Below are 21,787 nucleotides of genomic sequence, written 5' to 3' on the forward strand. Positions count from 1 at the left end.
AGTGAATTTGATGTGTATATAAAAACAGATGATTGAACTTGGTGTACGCCCCCAAAAAAAATAATAAATAAATCAATCAAATTTAAAAAAAAATTTGATGGTTCTCCCCTTAAGAACATAAGTGAAAAAGTGAATTCATGTCAAGTGTATCTTAATATAATATTTTGAGATCAGAATAAAGTTGGTAGGAAATGTTAATATTTCCACTAAATTTATTTCCCATAGCGTGTATAGGCATTTAAAATTCTTATATAATTTGACAGGCTAGAGGAAGGTGTGATAGAAGCCTGGTATTCTTTTATATTCATGTACCAGTAGGGTGTACATCAGATAAAGAGATTTTAGAATTAGGGACCTCCCTGGTAGTCCAGCAGTTAAGACTTTGCCTTCCAATGCAGGGGGTGCGGGTCCGATCCCTGGTCAGGGAGCTGAGATCCCACATACCTCATGGCCAAATATCTAAAACATAAAAACAGAAGCAGTATTGTAATAAATTCAATGAAGATTTTTAAAAAATGGTTCACATCAAAAAAAATCTTTAGACTTCATCAATTATCCAACAATTAGATTGATATGAAACAATAGCCATAACATTTGAGATTCTTTAATAGGTATTGGTAACCCTTTAAATCATTTCATCTTTTCTCTCATATCACTCAACAAAAATATACACTATATTTATAGGTATAATGTTAATCAGTAACATCCCTGAACTATTAGTTCCAAGAAGGAACTTTTATGATAAAGGCGGTATAACAATGATCTCATGCCCATGGAATTTACTGGTCATACTTTACACCTTGTTGGAGTTGTGAGAGAATGAGACAATATAATCTTTACTAAACATTTTAGTCAGGTGTTGGTCTGTGATATTTTTTTTAAACATTTCACAGAAAAATAAGAAAACTAATGACACTATAGCAAGTTTTTTATTAAGTTAAAATTATTCTTTTTAAAGAATTACTTTTATTCTGAGATTCTGTTTTTCCTTCTTTTTAGGTATTAAAGTATTATTTTCTTTATGTGGCTAAAGTGAATGGAAAAGTTATTTTTAGTTGCTTTTACTTAGAAAATTTTAGTGTTAGCATTCTCTGCAAAGCAGAGAATTTTTAAATAAAATGTTACTTGACTATAAAAATCTAAAAATATGGGAACCAATATTACATAGAAATTAGTATGCCATATATTTTGGGTTGAAGTAATATGTGTGTATCTTAAAACCCTTGGTGAAATAACCCTTCTCAAAAAAGTAACTAGTGCCAGATCCCATTTGTTTGTTCTCTTTCCAGTATCTTCATATGAATAGACAGTTATATGCATATGGATTTGCCTTCTTGAACTGCAGTGGTTCTGCAAGCACCATCATTGGTGGATTTATAGAATTCCTTGTTCACTATTATGTTAAACTGCACAAAATCATCACAGGCTAAGGTCATATTTTATAAGAAAAGAAGTGTAGCAATGCGCTGATGCCCATAAAATTTACTGGGCCTGCCATATGTCACATCTAGAAGAAATATGCTTGATAGGCAATGGCAAGCTGAAGACTCAATTAAAGTGATTCCTGAGAGATTAAACCCTATGCTGCCAGGATCTAGCCTACAGATTGCTAAATATGCCATAAACAATTGGCCAGGTGCAAAATTCTCCATTGGCAGTGTTCACAGATCTGTGATTCCAAGGCAGTGACCTTCTTACTCTTCAATAAGCTACTGGAATTTATATATCTTCTTTTGAAAAGATCTTTAGTTCTATAGATTTAGAGGTACTATGCCCAGTGGAAAAATATTTCCCTGGCCTGAGACATGGTTCCAAAGAACTGGATGCTGAGACCATTCCTGGCCATTTTGACCTCCTATCCTGCTGAGCAGGGAGAGAAAAGGGTCACTGTACTGTGCAGGGTGACTGATGCTGATTACTGGAGGAAAATTGGGTTGCTCCCTCAGTGGGATCAATAAGAACCATGTTTAGCATCAAGAAGATGCCCTTAGGTACCTTTTCGTGTTCTCTTGTCCAGTATTGTTCATCTGTAGAAAACTGTGGGAACATAGCAGACCTAAGACTCAATTAGGACTCAGTTTCAGCAGAAATGAAGGTTTGGATCATCCACTAGATGAAGAGTCTTATTTGGCTGAAACAGAGAATAAGAAAAATATGGAATAGTGGTGGAAAGCAGCTATAATTATCATCTTGGACCTCATTTATGATGACAGAGAAAGGACGTATAGTATCTATGTTTTTAAATTATTTAATAAGTTCTTCCCCACAACATCCTTTTTTCTCTCTACAATTTTATATGGAGGATGCAAGAATACTTAAAATTTTAGGTGTTTGGTAGAAGTAAGAACTAAGTAATAATATCCTTTTATAATAAGGTAACTGATTGGACTTCATATTTTCTAACTTTGGAAAGATGCAAACTTCACACATAGAGGGAATACAAGAGTAGAGTCTGAAAGTGAAAAGAGTAGATGGTGCCGAGTATCTTCGCTCCTTCAGATTCACTTCACCTTGTTTCTTCATTCTGCTCTCTTTCTTCATAAAGCTGTTCTTCATGGACTACATCAATAAGACCACCATTCACAGTGGCTTGGGGTTAGATTTACTCTTTGGAGAACCAGACAGGAGGTGAGAAAGAGACAGAGACAGATTAAGAAGAGAGTGATATGGAGGGAGAAGAGAGGAGAGAGATAACAAGGTATCTCCATGGCTCTCTTTTCTGAAGCTGCCTTGAACTAGTTACATCTTTTACCTAAAGGTCACTTATTATCACGGTGGCTCCCCTCACGGTGGTCTGCTCTATCATGACTCTCTTCTGGATTTCAATTTCCTCCATCCCTTTGATACTTTAGGCCTAGGGGTACTGATAGCTAAGCTGCTGTTTGGTCTGGATCCCAGCACTATACTAGTGTCTCCTGACCGCCCCCCAAACCTTTATGATTAGTATTTTTGGAGATAAATTATTTTTGAATTATCTAAATGTATGTGAGCCATCTGTTTCCTGTAGGAACTCTGACAATCTATTTTCATTCCACCCTAAGAGTAGAAAACACTGAAGACAGAGGAGATTCTGGTCACACACACAAACATGGACACAAACATTAAAAAACAGAAAGCAGGAATAGGGAAATCAAGGAAGAGAGACAAATCCATAAGTGCAGTACTTCTCAAGTAGAAAAGAAACTATTAATTGTGTAACATATAATTTATAGCAGCCACCTTGTATAATATCTTGGAACAATAAATGAACAAATTAAAAAAACAGTGCGATAACACACAAGAAGATAGAAATTTTCTGCTGAAAATAATGATTCATGTAAAAGAAAGCAACAACCCAAATCAGCATGCGTAAAGAATAACGCATAATTAACAAAAAAAGAATCCACAACAATTGATCAATATCAAAAGCAAAGTACATCCTACCAGGACAGTACTGGACTAAGGGGACTTCAGTTTCTTAATGTGGACAAAATTGTAAATGAATATATATTATTATATTCTCTGGTATAATACTAATTTTGAATTAAACATTATTGATTATTAACACTCCTTTTGTTTTTAACTTTGTTTTTATAAGATTTCAAATTTCTAAAAACTTAGATATTATGAGGGTAAACAGATAAGTACATAGTGTCAGGTTAATAGATTTATCATCTAAATTGGGTGTTCTTGACCACGTTGTGTTTTAAGATGTTGTGTTCTAGAATGGCGTTGGAAAGGGAAGTGACAGGATCATTACGAGGAATATATTTTCTTAAGACTTTTTACCAGTGTGCAGGTAAGCTGCAAGCTACTCATAAATGGCAAAATATTATTTATGGAAAAATAAACAAGCTACCTTTACTCTATTAAATGATAAGAATTTGCCTCTGATATTGAAATATTACATTGCTCTAAGAGTTCCTGGCCATATTCATTTCCTATTGCACTTCATTTTTTTGCCTTTCTGGATACATAAAACAATAAGATAAAACAAATTATATTATACAATTTTATTTATTGGTGTGATGTTTTATAATTTTTAAACCAAAGCATATTTACTTTCCCTTTAAATTGGTGTTTGCCCTATTGAAACTAGTGCTTGCGAATTTTTTATCTTGAACCAACATATTTTTCCTTTATCATATCTTGAAATAGTTACAGACTTACGGTTCTTATAGCAAGAAGCTTCAAAGTCAATTGTATTACATAATAGATTTATTTTAATTGAATAAACTCAAAAAAATTATTAAACCCTACAATAGTTCCATTTATTATACTATGCTCTGGGTGGGAAGAGCTCATAATTAATAAGAAGAGAGTAAGATGATAATTGTGGCACAGAAAAAGCAAGGTATGGTGCGAACGGAAGATATTAGTGAAAATGGTAATAGACAAAAATATATATGAATATAGGCATAGATATGGATAGAGATATAAATATAGAAATGGAATTTTAACATTAGCTACTACTTAATATGCTATGTTGATTGTGTAAAGTTAAGTTGCAACTTTCTGATATTTTTTATTCTAAGTTTATAAAACTAAATAAATAACATCAACTTCGAAGGTCAAACTAAAGTAGACAATATCAATTTTAACAGAGTTAACGAAAGAAATATCTTACTTTTTAGTTAATAATTTTTTAGATACATTGACAAATTATTGTTATTAAGTAAAATACATGAGTCAAGTTTCAAAATTATATTGTAGTTTAATATTCTAACTGAAATTACTTGGAGAGAGAATACTAGAGAAAGGGAACAGAGAAGACAACTGGGTTAGAGGCACCAAACTTCAGAGGGCTCTCTGAGGAAGAGTCCAAGGAGAAAGGGAAGTAAAGCATTTATCTTGCTGATTTTTGACTACTCGAAAATAGTCATGTAGCCAGTACTCAAAATTATTTTGTAAAATCTCATCTTATAAATATTTTAAATCTAAGCAATCACACATTTTATGCATAAATACTGCTATTCTAAGAACCTGGGATGTCCCAGAGGCTATCCAGTTTAGAGTGTAGGAGGTTATAGTCATTATCCACTTCACATTAATTAAGCATCTACATATGAAGAATGGAATTATTTGTCAATTTTTATACTTTTTACTATCTCGTAACTTCTCCCCTCATTAGAAAACTGATGGCTTGTGTTCATGTTTTCTCCAGTTGAAAACATTCTTTGCAAAAATTACTATAATAGGAATATGTGCTTAGATTGAGAAGTATTAATTAAATATGTCGCCTTTACAACTGACTTAACTCCTCTACATCTGATTCCTGCATTGGCTTACTCAATATGCATTCCAACTCCTGTCTAATGTAGATAGGCAGGAAACTTAAAAGGTTACATTTCCTAGATTCCTTGCAACTATTTTTTCCTTAAATAGATCGAGTAGAAGCCAACTTTATGAGTTAACATATGTGTATATGTTAATCCCAAGCTCCTAGTCTCCAGCTAAGGTAGTGAGTTCATAGAGCCATCGGTTCTGCTGCTCCAGGACTGAAAAAAGTAATGTGATTCTAGAATCAACGACCAGATTTCCCAAGTTCGTGTTTGTTACAGATGGAACCCTCATGGTTCTATGGTGTTTTGCTGGAAGTGATTCATGGGAGTTGAACTAATAACTGATGCTCCAGCCCTTTCCATAGTTTTGTAAGCACCATTCTCTGTATTAAGTCTCTCTGTGATTAAATTAGATGGAAGAATCACCATTATTCTCAATTGAAACCATACTAAATATTAGCTCATGGAGCCATTATGAGAATAAAATGTAGGTGATGATATAAAGCAATTAGGATAGTCAAGTGTTTGGCCATCAGTAAATGTTAGAAAAATTAGTAGAGACTTTTTTAAAGTAATAGATTTCATATTTTATAAAATATCTGTTTTTTTTAACTGAAGCAAAATCTAAGATATTCTGTATGTTTTGTCAGAATTTTGAGTTAAAAGAAATTTTCCAAATTTCTTTTTCAATAAGTTTTTACTTTTATTTGCATAATTTTGCTTTTTTTATTATGATCGTTTGTTTTTACAAAAGCTAAATGCAAGCATAGCCATGACAATCAAAACTTTGATGAATCAGTCTTTATGGGTCATTGGTGGCAGGGTCAGTAATTGATTTAGATTGTCAAAAGATAAATTGAAAAGTGGTTTATTTTTGTAACTGATCAATATTGCTTCGTGGTAATTTATTGACTTCACCGTACATATCCATACTAGTATTTTTCTTTAAAATTTGGAATTATTTCAAACAATTTTATTTGGCTGTTTCTATGCATCTAACAAAGAATTTAAAACTAATGAAATAGTTCCAATAATTGAAGGGAAATAAATTAATTAATAGATGACTTTATGTAATAGATGACCTCATCTTTCTTAGAGATAAGGGCCCAAGAAAAATGAAAAATAAAAGCCAATTGCTAAGTTATGCAGCAAATAATTTTTTTACATAATGTAATATTGAACAGTATATAAACACTCACACACACACATATATGAATGCCACCTTGTATATACATATATTCACTATGTGAACATGAGTTATGGTCATTTAAGGGGAAGAATTGAGTTCATTGTACCTTTCATCTCATGCTATAATATTATCATCTATACAAGGACTCTCCCTCGATTTATATTTCATTGTTTTCCCTTCACCATTGGTTTTCCCCTCCATTCCCTCTTCCTGTTGCTGTTCATTCTAATGTATTTGGTATATGTGTTTAATATGCATGTCTTTTTAAAAAATGGTGTTATTTGGTGCATGTGCTTTTAGTTTGTATAGATGATATTCACCTACAAATATAATTTCTCCAATTTTTTCATTCAACATCATATTCGAGGATCTTTGTTGTATGTTTATATAGTTGTTTGTCCTAAATTCTGCACAGTATTCCACTACACTTAATTTTTAATTTTTCTGTTTATGGACACATAGGTGCCCTCAGTTTTCTGCTTCCACAAGTTGTCCTGAAGTAATAAATAGTGACACTGTCCCTTGGGCATACAGTCAGTAGCAGAATTGCAGTGTCCTAGGAAACACACAATCACAAATCCAATAAGGATTGGTAGCTTGCCCTCCATAATGGCTCATCCAGTTTACACTCCCATCAGCAAGATAAACCTGCTCTCAAGTCTCTACATTCTCACCAACACTTGGTGTTATCTCATTTGCTATTTATTTCATATCTGATGCATATAACATGATAGCTAGTAAGAACATATATAATTTATCTATCCAAACCAGAGCATTTGGAGGGCGTAATTTTTATAATTTAATTTAATATTGGGATGTAGTTGATTTACAATGTTGTGTTAATTTCAAGTATATAGCTAAGTGATTCAGTTATACATATACATATATCCATTCTTTTTCAGATTCTTTTCCCATATAGGTTATAACAGGATATCGAGTAGAGTTCCCTGCACTATACAGTAGGTCCTTGTTGATTATCTTTTTATATATAGTAGTGTGTATATGTTAATCCCAAGCTCCTAATTTATCCCTCCTCCCACCACGTTTCCCCTTTGGTAACCATACGTTTGTTCTTGAAGTCTGTGAGTCTGTTTCTGTTTTATAAATAAGTTCATTTGTATCATTTTTTTTTAGGTTCTACATATAACTGATATCATATGATATTTGTCTTTCTCTGACTTACTTTGCTTAGTATGATAATCTCTAGGTCCATCCATGTTGCTGCAAATGGCATTATTTCATTCTTTTTTATGGCTGAGTAATATTCAAACAAGGGCACTTTTATTAGTTAAAAGGAGAGATCATAATAACTGCAAAAGATATCAATCATAAATTATGCTATGCAAACCAGGACATGCACTCTGTTACACTGATCTTTTAATTATTTGTATTTAATTATTTGATTATTAGTGAAATTGAACATCTCCTCATAGATAAGCCAGCAAATTAACTCTGTTAATAAATACTATATCATCTGAATGTTTCTCTCATAGTTTCCTATCTCTTTCTTATTAATGGGTAAGTGTTTCCCTAGATTTATTCTAGGTTCTAATCCTTTGGTTTCTGTCTTCTTCTACCAGCCTATATATTATAATTTACCTGCTTCCATTCTCTATTGTTTCCTTCACTGAAGAGAAATGTGAGTAAGTCTATTTTATTCTTTGGGGACTTTACTTTTAGTGTAATTTCTTACAATGCTAGAATTGTTATTGCTTAACCAAAGTTTCACAATTTAACACATCTTTATGAATAATTTTCTGTGTGCTACTAGACCTTAGTAATCAATAAAGCAGATATGGTGCTGCTTTTAGGAAGTTCACAGCACAGTAAGGCAAGTAGGCATTCAAGTACCAACATGGATGGTGAATATTAAAAAAAAGAGAGAGAGAGAAGTAATGTTCTAAGATAATGTAGCCTGAGGGAAGGATGCTTAAGGTCCAATAGTTTAGCCAGACAATGGGGTGTGGATGGGACATGTTCAAAGCATGGAAGAACTTGGTTAGAAGCTGTCTTAGCATAAGCACTTTGCAAGAGAAGCCAGTCTGTCTAGGCAGTTTTAGCTGTGGTTATGGTATCCAGTAGTTATACTGAGATTGTGATAAACTACTTTCTTTCAGACATTTCTTTCTTAAGGAAAAACAAATTCAAACAAAATTTTCAGTATATATATCAGAATGTGGTGGAAAATGTATACAGGATGAATTTATTCTAATTTTATATTAAACATATAAGTTTTTAGTACTTGAGTATATATAAATATATATTTTTATATGCATATATGTTTTAAAAGTTTTATAAGTAATGAAATAACTTTGAAAATCTTAGTGTGTTATATATTAGCCATGCACATATGTAGCCTAAATCTTAATCTTCTATCTTAAAAAAAGTTATTGTTCAAATAATGTCTTTTGATTCTATGCTGTCTTCCTAATGAGTTCTTTGTAATATTTGAAGCATGTCTATAAGTTTAGGAAGAAATTTATACCTTGTAAATTAAAAAACAAAATGTTTTCCTAATTTTTTATATCCTACGAGGCTTGGACCTAAACCTAGTTGACAAGTACTTAAGATGTGGATTTGCTTCTTTTAATAAAGTGCTTATTTAGAAAATATTCTAAATCATTGTCTTCATGAACAAAACAGTCATATTTGGTAAAGCAACAGTGACATCCAGTGACAGCTCAGATTTATTCAAGGAATATTGTTTGCATTTGCCATACAAGCAAAAGAAAAACTTATTAAATATTAACCTGCATACATTTATATGTTCTAAGAATGTGTCCATATAAAAACATCATTGGATGAAAATAAAAAACAGTCAATTATTTAGAGAATGAAAAGGTAAGCCACAGACTGAGAGAAAATACTTGCAAAACATATGTCTGATAACGGACTTATATCCAAAATACACAAAGAACTCAGTATCATATGTAAAAAGGGGATTGCAAATTAAAACAACAATGATATACTAGTATGCACCTATTAGAATGGCTAATTTTTTTTAAGTGATTATACTAATTGCTGGCAAGGATAGAGAGCAACAAGAATTCTCATTCATTGCTATTGGGAATATAAAATGTTACAGCCATTTCGCTGCCAAAGTTTGGCAGTTTCTTACAAAGGTAAAGTTTCTTACGAAGCTCAAGTTTCTTACACTGTCTTTATGATCCAGCAGTTGTGCTTCTTGGCGTTTACTTATAATAAGTTGAAAACTTACGTCGACAGAAAAACATGCACATAAATATTTATAGCAGCTTTATCACAATCACTCAAAACTGGAAGCAATTAAAATGCCTTTCATTAAGTGAGTGGGTGAACAATTGTATTACATCCATACAAATGGGTGCTATCTAGCCATAAAAAGCTGTGCTATCCAGCCACAAAAAAGGCACAGAGGAAAATTAAATGCACATTTCCAAGAAAAGGAAACCAGTCTAAAAAGAGCGTGTATATTCTAATTATAATGACATTCTGGAAAAAACAAAACTATAAAGATTAAAAAGCTCAGTGATTATCAGAGGGTGGTGGCAATTGGGAGGGATGAACAGTTGAAGCACTGAGGATTTTTAGCGCAGTGAAACTATTCTGTATGATACTGTAATGGTGGATACATGGCATTACGTATTTTCAAAGCCTGTGGAAGTGTACAATACAATTGTGAACCTTAATGTGAACCACAGACTTGGTTAATAATGATGTGTCAATATTGATTCATAATTTCAACAATGTACCACACCAATTCATGATGTTAATAATAATGGAAATTTTTTGTGTGGGGTGGTATGGAAACTCTCTGTACTTTCTTCTCATTTTTTCTGTAGCTCTAAACTCTCCTAAAAAGTAAAGTCTATTAATTTTAAAAAGTCAATCAATAACATTATCATTCCAAGATTAATCTTTTCACTAAATTAAGGTCTTTTACTGAATGGTGGATTGTAACCAAGATACTGAATGGCATTATTCATAATTCTTATTGAATACATGAAGAAGTGAATATTGAGTAACATGGTGACTGTGTAGCTATATGACTTTTTTATTAAAATATTTTTTAATTAATTAATTTATTCTATTTTTTTATTTATTGGCTGCATTGGGTCTTTGTTGCTGCTTGCGGGCCTAGAGTTGTAGAGAGTGGGGGCTACCCTTAATTGCAGTGCGCGGGCTTCTTATTAAGGTGGCTTCTCTTGTTGCAAAGCTCGTGCCCTAGGTGCACAGGCTTCAATAGTTGCAGTGTGTGGGCTCAGTAGTTGTGGCACATGGGCTTAGTTGTTCTGTGGCATGTGGGATCTCCCCAGACCAGAGCTGGAATCTGTGTTCCCTGCATTGACAGGCAGATTCTTTTTTTTTTTTCTTGCATCTCAAATGGTTTTATTTGTGAATTCTATCAAAGTTTTTTTTTTTTAAGAACTTTTACTGAGATACAGTTGACAGACAATAAACAGCATATATTTAGAGTGTACAATTTGGTATCCCAATCTCCCAATTCATTCCCCCTCAACCCTCCCCGCTTTCCCCACTTGGTATTCATATGTTTATTCTCTACATCTGTGTCTCTATTTCTGGACAGGCAGATTCTTAACCCCTGTGCCATGAGGGAAGCCCTATATGACTTCTAATTGCAAAAATTAAATTGGGTGTCGTATGTGTTTGGAATGAGGAGGACTTCACAGTCATGTTACTTTGCTCTGTCCTTATCATTGCATTATTCATTATTTTCATTAATATCATTGATATTGAAAACTTGACCTATAATTCACCATTTCTAAAAGTACAGTGAAAAAGTTAATGCAATGGGTACCAAAAAAAAAAAATCATAATTTAATGCAATCATGATAGGCTGGAAAAAATGGACTGCCCTCTATGAAACTAACAAGGGTACATACAAAATGTCACATCAATCACAAAATTATACTTTAAGGGAGATGTAATTTGATACTAGTTCACGCTGTAAAGTAAATGTTAGAGAGATTCTTACTTGAACACATTCAATATAACCTGTTTGTAACAAGGTTTTTATAATATTTAGTCTGCCTTAATTTCTATTTTTACTCAGTTTTATTTGAAAACAAAGGGAGGAAGTAAGCCAACTGTGAACTCCAGCTGGTTAGACTGCATCTAGAGTGTGTTCAGTCCTTGTTGCCTCATTTTAACAGGGCCATTCACAGCTGAAAGCATCTTGAGAATGGGTAAGGTGTTGAAATATGTAATATGAAGGGTGAAGAAACTTGAGAATTTTTAAATTCTCAAGAAAAGGATAGATAATCAGTAAAGTATTTATTTTGTTTCATAGATACAAATTACTTTTTAAAAAAATTATAGCAAGACTTGCAAGAAAATGAAAGAGAATTTCATTTCCCCCATTGTGTTATAGCACTGGATATTACCAAATTTTAGAAGTTTAGTAAATCTGAAGACAAAAATATTATTTAATTATTGCTTTAATTTGCATTCCCTCAAGTGAGGTTGAAAATATTTTTTATGATGTTGTTTGTTGTTGTTATATTTCTTCTGTAAATTTTCAGCTGTATTAGGATAATCTAGGATATGCTGAAATAATATATTAACCCAGAAACTTTGATGGTATAACACAAGAGAATTTTATTTCTCAACCATGTTACACACCCAAAGTGAATTAGCAGCAAGCCCAGATCCACAGTCGCCCAAGGGACTCAGACTAAAAAAATGTTCTTCGATGTTGTATTTGAACCACCTGCAATATTTGTTCCAAGGGAGCTTCCAAAGAAGCAAAGAATGATAAAGGAGGCCTATCAGCTCATAGCAACCTTAGCTTCTGAATAATACCCATCACTTCTTCTTACAACTTTCTAGTCCCATAGCACCAATCTGACTTTCAGTAGGGCTGGGAAGTAAAGCAAGCTGTTTGGTGAATATGTGATACCTACTAACCATGTCTACAACAACTGTCATTTTTATAACTTCATATTTGTCTTTCCTTAAATCAGTTTATCAGGAGTATTTGTAGGAGATATTAACTTTTCATAGATTATGTTAAGATATACTTGTTTAGTGTGTTATTTGTCTTTAGCTATTTTGTGGCATCCCTTGCCATACAACAACAGCAGAACCCCTCCATTTTTCTAAGCACTATTACTCTTGTACAATATTTATTCATTTTCTTTACATTTAAATATTTACTTCCTTGACATTGATTTTTAAATAATGAGGTAAGAATCTGGCTTTTCTTCTGTTAGATGATTAATCACCTCCATCAACAACATTTATTAAATAGTCTATTTCCCACTGAACTAAACTATTTCTTTTATAATACTATATTAGGTTCCCTTATATGGTTTATATCTCTTCCAAAACTGCTTTTTGTATATTTCACTAGATACTGTGTGCCTTAATACGACAATATACTTTCTTTTGCATACTGTTTTCCTACTCAAATATAATATCTAGTAAAGCAAGAACAGAACCTCCTCTTCCAATTCTTCTTTATAATTTTACTAGGGATAATTCTTCTGAAATATAGAAACCTATTTAAAATCTAAGGTAAAATCAAGTTATTGTGGAATTGTTTGAAATATCATTAATTTTACAATCACTTTTATTCAGCTACATTGTTTCTCCATTTTGTGCAAGTCTTGAAAAAAAATATAGGTTTTCCATTTTTGCCATAAAATTTATTTATAGGTATTTTTCATTTACTATTTATTATTTATTACCATAAGAGGGTATTTTTGTTTCCATTTCTCAATTAGTAGAGATAAAAAGCTATACTGACTTTTGTATATTAACCTAAACAATCAACAAATTTTCTTGTTGATATACTCACAGTTTCTATAGTTTTCTAGGCATACGCTCAAGTTATCTAGGTCTAAGAGTAAGTTTCTCTCTTTTGCATATACAACTTGTTTTATTTTATATTGTCACAGTATCTAGAAAAATAATGTCAAACAGAACTTTCTGCAATAATGTAAATATTTTAAACTTTCACTGCCAGTAGGTAGCTACTAGGCACACATGGCTAATACAACTGTGGAACTGACTTTTTAATTTCATTTAACTTAATTAATTTAAATTTAAATTGTCACATATGAAACCAGCTATACTGTATGCATATGGTACATATACTATACTATATGTACTGAACAGTGCATATGTAAAATAGCAAAATTAATTTTGAAAAATATCATGATAATAAGTGCCCCATCTTCTTATTTTTAATTATCTCAGCATTTTACTATTTTATATATTGTTTGCTGGTTAATCTGTGAGTATGAGTGAATATTCGTCATTGTTTTTAAGGAGTCTCTTTCCATTCCTATTTCCTTAATAAAGTTTAGAAATTTAATTCAGATTGGAAACAGAATTTTAGCAAATACTTTTTGGTGTACAGCTTCTCTTTTTTAATACATATATGTAACTACTTAAAATTGATGCCCTAATTGTGAACAAAGCTTATATTTTTGTCTAAATCCTTTCTGTTTCTGGTGTTATTCTTTTCACATTATGGGGACTTATTTTTCCGAACAATGTATTTAGAAAGTTCTGGACCAGGGCTTGAACCTGTGTCCCCTGCATTGGCAGGTGGATTCTTAACCACTGTGCCACCAGGGAAATCTCATATGTAATTAATTTTTTAAAGAACTTTTATTGAGATACTATTGACATACAATAAACTGCATATATTTAAAGTGTACAATTTGATTTTTTTTTCCTTATTAGTAATTATATATGGCAATCCCAATCTCCCAATTCATTCCCCCCAACCCCTCCCTCACTTTCCCCACTTGGTGTCCATATGTTTGTTCTCTACATCTGTGTCTCTACTTCTGCCTTGCAAATCAGTTGATTTGTACCATTTTTCTATATTCCACATATATGTGTTAATATACAATATTTGTTTTTCTATTCTGACTCACTTCACTCTGTATGACAGTCTCTAGATCCATCCATGTCTCTACAAATGTGCCAATTTTGTTCCTTTTTACAGCTGAATAATATTCCATTGTATATATGTACCACATCTTCTTTATCCATTCATCTGTTGATGGACATTTAGGTTGCTTCCATGTCCTGGCTATTGTACATAGTGCTGCAATGAACATTGGAGTGCATGTGTCTTTTTGAATTATGGTGTTTTCTGGGTATACAGCCCAGCAGTGGGATTGCTGGGTCATGTGGCAACTCTATTTTTAGTTTTGCAAGGAACCTCCATATTGTTCTCCATAGTGGCTGTATCAATTTACATTCCCACCAACAATGCAAGAGAGTTCCCTTTTCTCCACATCCTCTCCAGCATTTACTGTTTGTAGATTTTCTGATGATGCCCCTTCTAACCGGTGTGAGATTGTAGTTTTGATTTGCATTTCTCTAATAATTAGTGATGTTGAGCAGCCTTTCATGTGTCTCTTGGTCATCCGTATGTCTTCTTTGGAGAAATGCCTATTTAGGTTTTCTGCCCATTTTTTGATTGGGTGGTTTGTTTTTTGATATTCAGCAGCATGAATGTAAGTCATTTTTGATCTTGATCTTTAGTTAGCTATTTTATGAATCCATTTTTTTCTTAGAGTTCTGTAAATTCTTACCTAGTTCAGTGGTATGATCTGAAAGTTAGCAAAAACCTGTTATTTGTCAGAGTCCTTTCCATGAATCTCCTTGAAGAGGAAGCACTTTTGCAAAAGCATCAGAGCAAAACAAAAACTATCTGTAAATGACGAAAGACTTAAAAATGCCCGTGGTTAAAGATCTGATAAGAGGTCATTATAATGCAATTGATAAGGTAATTTGGTTATTTCTCTAACACAGGACATTTTAAGATGATAACGAATTATTACTGGTAATATTATATATCAGATTTTTAGTTTCATATAATTTCTGAAACACTTATATTCATAACATATATCCATAAAGAAGGTTTAGCATTACTTCTTATTTGACAATGCTCCCCGTATAACTTAACATGTCAAATAAGCCTAATTAGTTTAATGTTACTCTTTTATGAGGAGAGAGAATAAATCTTTTGAGATGTTCCAGGGGCCCTCTGGAAATCCCAAAGTTACTTGCAGGCCAAAAGACTTCATTTAGAATTTGATTTTGAGAAGTCTGTCAAAAATATCGAAAGGTTTTGGACACGACTAAAAAGGATCACCAATTATTATGAAACAGTACTTAATTATCTACTTCACCAAAGTGACAAAAGATTTTAAAGGCCAATACAGGAGGTTACATAGTTGTAAGAAAAACAGCTCTTTTAATGTTGAGAAAACTCAGTTTTCTCAAGTAATCAAAGAGCTGACTAAGACAACATGAAGCACAGAATTATTTTAATAAAACTCACAATCTTTGCTTTGTAGCCAGATGACTTAAAAGGTAAAGAAATACCTTTCACAGTCTCTTATAAGGAACAGACCTATACTCCAGAAAAACTTTGTCCCTTTGGCAGATGAAAGAAAATTACATAAGTGTACTTTGATACTAAATCTTATTTTTTTAAAAATTCTTATAATACAATTCAATTTTAGCCAACCTGACCACACAAGATAACATTCTTTTTATCTCTCTTCTCAACTTTCTATACCATTTTGTCCTTTATTTACCTCTTTCTCATTCTGAAATAATCAGCTGTACTTTAGGACAAAAGACAAAAAAAATAACTTTCATTTCCCTTAAAAATGCATTTCCATATTTCATACCTTTCTTATACAAAACACATCCTACTTTCCTTGCATATTGGATTTTCCCCTTATTATTTCTAGTTTTAATTACATATATTAACTAGTATCCTTAACCCTCACAAACTTTAATTTCTAGTGAAAACTAAGAAGTGAGCAATTGTGAACTTTCTTACACCAGCACTCTTGATCGACAAATCTATGAATATATTTTATAATTTGTAGAAACATATATTTCCTTATAGAATAATTTTTCAGTGTTGCAAAAATCATGTTTACTAACATACTCAAATAGCTTTAGTTTCTCTATAATAAGAGGTCAAAAGTAGGTAAAAGACTTGTTTGGTAATTAACGTTTTAGTAGTTTATCTTATTTGGAAATGATCTAGATAGTCAGTGAATTCTCATCATTTATTTTAACTTAGCAAAAGTCTAAGCCTGGAAGTTACCAAAGATTTGGGAAACTATTTTTAAATAAACATACTATAGCACATAATTATTGCTGAAAAGGTCACCTAAAAACTCTTCTCCTACTTACTTCTATTTAAATAATTTGCTCCCAACAATTTTAGATTACCTCTGAAAACTTCATTAGGCAGTAGAAAAAGTCAGCCATCATCCCAAGCTATTTTTCTTGCTGACAAATTTTATAATAGGGATAACATGAATTTATTTGACTCAAAAACTCAGGAAGAATATAAGTAGTTTATCTGCACTATATTTAATGCTGATAACTCTGAAGACATACTTATTTTAATTAAACAAAACATAAACTAGCTTTTACTTACCAAAAATTATCCTAGATTATATAAACTTAAAAAACATTTGGGTTAGTTTTTATATTTCTGAGTTTAAGGAATAGTTAATTCACCAGAGTTTATTTTTAAGACAATTAAATAGACTTCTTTTATGAATTAATTTTGACAATACCATCCAGAAGTAGAGAAGAAAAAATAATCACATACACCTAACATACATACATAGAGATTTGTAAACATGCAGACAGACACAGAGACCTTATAGCTTCTGTTCCAAAATTTTAGTCATGAACCAGGTACAGCAATATAAAACTCACTAGTTTACAAATAATAGCTGAATCCAAATGGACAGACAGAACAAGTAAGTTACCTGCTTCAGTGGCTAAAACTTTATAGTAATATTTGTGGAGAAGACTTTTAAGAATTGTGTTTGTCCTTGACAAGTAATCTTTTTTTTTTAATTAATTAATTTATCTTATTTATTTATTGGCTGCATTGGGTCTTCGTTGCTGCACACGGGCTTTCTCTAGTTGCTGCGAGCGGGGGCTACTCTTCATTGCAGTGCGCAGGCTCCACATTGCAGTGGCTTCTCTTGTGGAGCACAGGCGCTAGGCATGTGAGCTTCAATAGTTGTGGCACATGGGCTCAGTAGTTGTGACTCATGGGCTCAAGAGCACAGGCTCAATAGTTGTGGCGCACGGGTTTAGTTGCTCCGTAGCATGTGGAATCTTCCCAGGGCAGGGCTCGAACCTGTGTGCCCTGCATTGGCAGGCGGACTCTTTACCACTGCGCCACCTAGGAAGTCCGACAAGTAATCTTAAAGAGACTGTGGACTGGATTTTGGGCAAGAGAGCTTTTATAGCAGTTTGTATTTTAAAAGCCCCCTTTCCCCTGCTTTTTAAACCTTCAGTTTCAAGTGATTGTGGGCAATGTTTTAGTTGCCACCTGGGGTGTTTACATTTCCAACACTTGGTAAGATTTACATCTTCAAAGCACAGAGAAAGAATGTAAAGTTTCTGCTAGGAGTTTTAGTGCCTTTTGGATGGTTTCAGTAATCCCCAAAAATGTAGTAGCACTGCCCTATAATTAGGGGAAGCACCTTGTAAAGATATATTCTGCACTCAGGGTCAAATGGGCATCTTTGGGGTTGGACATGAAGAGGGGCGTCGTTTTGGTTACTGTGGTCATGGAAATAGTAAGCCCACTGAACCATTGCCAACTTTGTATGGCAGAAGACAAGCCTCATCTAAAGTTTCCCATTCACTGTGAGGCTTAGCAGTGATCACGGGAATGGAAGAGTGGGCAGTGCCAGGCAATAAATCTCCAGGTGAGGAGAGGAAGGGCCCTGGTATGAATGTCAATGGCTCTGGGGAGCCTTTGCCCTCCTGTTTCACTCTTCCTCCTCTCTAGAAGCCGGGAGAACCCTGTCAGCCTTTCCCTTGGCAGCAGGGAACCTGTTGAGGAATGTTTCTTAATTCTGCTCCATTCAGGGGAAGGTCAAGGGGGCTCAAGATCTGTGGTACCTCAGAGGAATCAGCATATTACCTGGGTGGATCTTTAAGAAAGTTATGCATTCTAAGGTCTTTAGCGGTACTGGCCAGCTGAGGTAGTTTGAGAGTCATGAGTAGTAATTCAGAGTCCCTTTCAAACAAATGTCCCACAATGGCTGATTAGCTCCCCTCTTTCCTCCTTGCTGCGTGAAGTCTTTAAGAAAGGTTTGAATTTCAGTCAAGGTAACATATTTTTATGTCAGTTTCTACTTAATGATTTTCTTTTGTTACCTTAATCTTATGTGTTGTTACTGGAAATGTTCGGGTGGTGCCACTGTGAGCCCTCTTCGTGGGTGGTCACTTTCCTCTCCAGTATTCTCCCAATCGACCTCTGTGGGACTGGAATCTGCCTCCACTTGTATGAGACACACATGGTCTCTAGGGGAAGCCCCTCGGTTTCTGGAGTGTGATTCCAGAGTCTTGGCATGTTGATGAGCATGCCACTGAACAACACCTAGGAAGCTTCCATGGAGTTTTGCATTTGTCAAGGAACTGCTGTACCTCCTCAGGGTTCTTCAGAGGTGCTAGGACCAGATATTCAAGACATTTATATTTGTCCATTATTGTTTTTCTTTTTTTAGCAATACCATACCAATGATTGGACCCACAGTATCCCATTGGGTCAGGGAATGAAGAATGATAGTAGTGAGTGAAGTGACCATGGGCCTCTTTGTATTTTTTCTCTGATGATGCCACTGGTCTCCTTGCGAAGCTATTTCATTCTTCTGAGTTAGGACATGTAGTCCAGCCATGACCCACCAACTCAGGGTTCGCAGATGGAGGTCTCCCATCCTCCTCACCTATGAGAATCCTCTCCTCATGCCTTTAGCTCAGAGCCTCTCCTTGGTCAGTGACAAAAGCTTTTCAATTCAATCTGCCTTCCCTTGCTCTTCTTGGCCTTGAGGCAGGGAAGACACTCATGCACATTAGTAGTTAATTAAGATCTTTATAAATAGTGGTCTGATCACCTCATTAAACCATACGACCTTGATCACACAGCTCTGGGAAGTTCATTGAATTCTTATGGCAGCCGTGACATTTTGGGCTGAATACCGCAGGTAACACATGACAGAGGCAATACCCAAAAGCACATAGCAGCGGGACAGAACCTCAGCAAGCAGTGTCCCTTCCCCAGATGGTGTTATCCACCTGAGTTAGGTAGTTAGTAAGCAAGTTGCAGGTAAAAGGCATTCCCCTTGGCTAATTGCAGAGGCAGTCTTGGAGTCCTACTGACTATGCCAATTGTTTTGTGCCAGTGTTATGGCTGGATAGGCCCTTATGGTTCTTATTATGATTGCAAGATGTCCTGCAGCAGTAACCATCAGGAAACTTTGAAAAAGAAAAGGTTTATTACTTACAAGACCTGGATAGTACATGGCACACCTGGGGCTACACAGCAAGGTCTTAGAAAGAAAGACTGAGAACTGACCTGGGGTTCTGCTTTTATTGAGGTTGAGGATGGGGGCCCAGGGTTTCATGGGCTCACTCTTTATTAGTGAATTTAACACATGAGAGTGGGAATTTAAAGCAAGGAAGGGAAAAAACAAGTGGTTGAAATGGCCAGTAATTGAAATCAACCAAGATCTCTAAACAAAGGAGTCTCAGTGGGGGAAGGCCACCTGATTCTTCACCTGGTTATATGGCTGGCAGTGTGTGTGTTCGAGGTGGCCATCTTTGAAGTAGATGCCTCTTTGAAGTGGATGCCCCTTTGAAGTGTGGTCTCAGCAATCAAAGCTTCAGTCAGGCAGTTACATTACAAAAAGAGAAAAAAAAAAAAACTGTCAGCATTTACAGTACAGTCACTTTGGTTCACTGATTCAGAAATAAGAAACAGAAAAGGAAATTTAGTAGTAACTTAAAAAGCAAATTGTATAAGTCACAGATGGCAAATTTCTAGTTATGTGCAATGACAGGAAGAAACAATCCAGGCAAGAGCAAATAAAAAGCGAAGCTTCATTCTGTGATGCATCACAGGAATTTTACTAGTATGCAAATTATTTAAGTGTATAACCAGGACTATTACATGTAAGAACCATGAAATAATCATTCTATTATGTTTCATATACGTTTAAGTCTGTGAAAAAGATGAAAAAGGAGATAATCAATTGAAAGTTCCATGAAGCAAATTGATTAAATAGCATCTAAAATACAAGAAAATTAGACGTGAGATGGAACATTAAGTGATCTGGATTTATTTCTCTCTGTTAAAGACTCTGAATGAGATTGGATAATGGATTGAAGTACATGAAAGATTTTTGCAAATAGAATGATGACTGTTTTACTTCTAAAGAAACAAGAGAATAAAGGATTTATATCCTATTTAAGGAATACTTTCCGGGCAAAAATGATAAACATGAGAAAGCATTGCTAATAGAAACTGCAGATTTCCTCTTACAGTCATTCTCCAAAGGATAGGTGTCTGTATATCTGAAGTAGCTTAATACATTTGGCTTACTGATAAAGTGGTGTGAATTACACAGCTACAGTCTCCATTTCATGTTATGGAACAAATACACAAGTTAGCTAATATACAAGCCAAGAACTCTTGGCCCTAATGTGATCTTAAAGGGTAGGAATCTAATTCCAAATTTTGTCTTGGGGTACCTGAGTCCTAGAACAGTGACAAGGCTGCATTGTGAGTAGGAGCTTGGGCTTAGACATTAGACAGGAAAAACTGCAATGGTATTTCTAATACCATATGCTCTTCCAGAATTTTGTCACTCTCCCATCAAGAGGTGGAAACTTTCTCCCCTCTGTTTGCCTTTGTGTGGACTTTTGTAACTGCTTTGTTGAGTAGAATGCAGCAGAAGTGTGGATAGGTCTTAAGTATCTCTATCTTATAATGCTTGCTTTTGGAACCCAGTCATCCTTACTATGAGGAAGCCAAGGAGTAACTTGCAGAGGTTACATGGAGATGTTCCTGATGACACTTGACCAAGATAGCCTTAATGTCCCCTCAACTGACTAAACTGTACACAGTTTTCTTCCTGTCTTTCTTTTTTTTTTTAATAGGTGTAAAGAACTGATGGAGAATTTCACTTTATTATTTTTTTAATTTATCATTTATTTGTTTGTTTGTTTGTTTATGCTACGATGGGTCTTTGTTGCTGTGCACACGCTTTCTCTAGTTGCGGCCAGTGGGGGCTAGTCTTCATTGCCGTGCAAGGACTTTTCACGGCAGTGGCTTCGCTTGTTGCGGAGCACAGGCTCTAGGCACATGGGCTTCAGTAGTTGCAGCATGCAGCCTCAGTATTTGTGGCACATGGGCTTAGTTGCCTTGAACCATGTGGGATCTTCCCGGACCAGGGATCAAAGCCTTGTCCGCTACATTGGCAGGTGGATTCTTAACCACTAAGCCATCAAGGAAGTCCCTCTTCCTGTCTTTCTG

At 34.3% G+C, this 21,787-nt stretch overlaps 1 long non-coding RNA gene across 1 annotated transcript; it reads right to left on the minus strand.

Annotated features, from left to right (window-relative positions):
- Positions 1-229: 229 nt before the first annotated feature.
- On the minus strand, positions 230-20,129 carry LOC130858102 (uncharacterized). The gene is made up of 3 exons (XR_009054994.1): positions 20,031-20,129; positions 1,996-2,131; positions 230-459 (listed from the first exon to the last, which is right to left on the minus strand). It is a non-coding gene; the product is annotated as an uncharacterized LOC130858102 (long non-coding RNA).
- Positions 20,130-21,787: the final 1,658 nt, after the last annotated feature.

This window comes from Hippopotamus amphibius, chromosome 8, assembly GCF_030028045.1.
Source record: "Hippopotamus amphibius kiboko isolate mHipAmp2 chromosome 8, mHipAmp2.hap2, whole genome shotgun sequence".
NCBI classification, from domain to species: Eukaryota; Metazoa; Chordata; class Mammalia; order Artiodactyla; family Hippopotamidae; genus Hippopotamus; species Hippopotamus amphibius.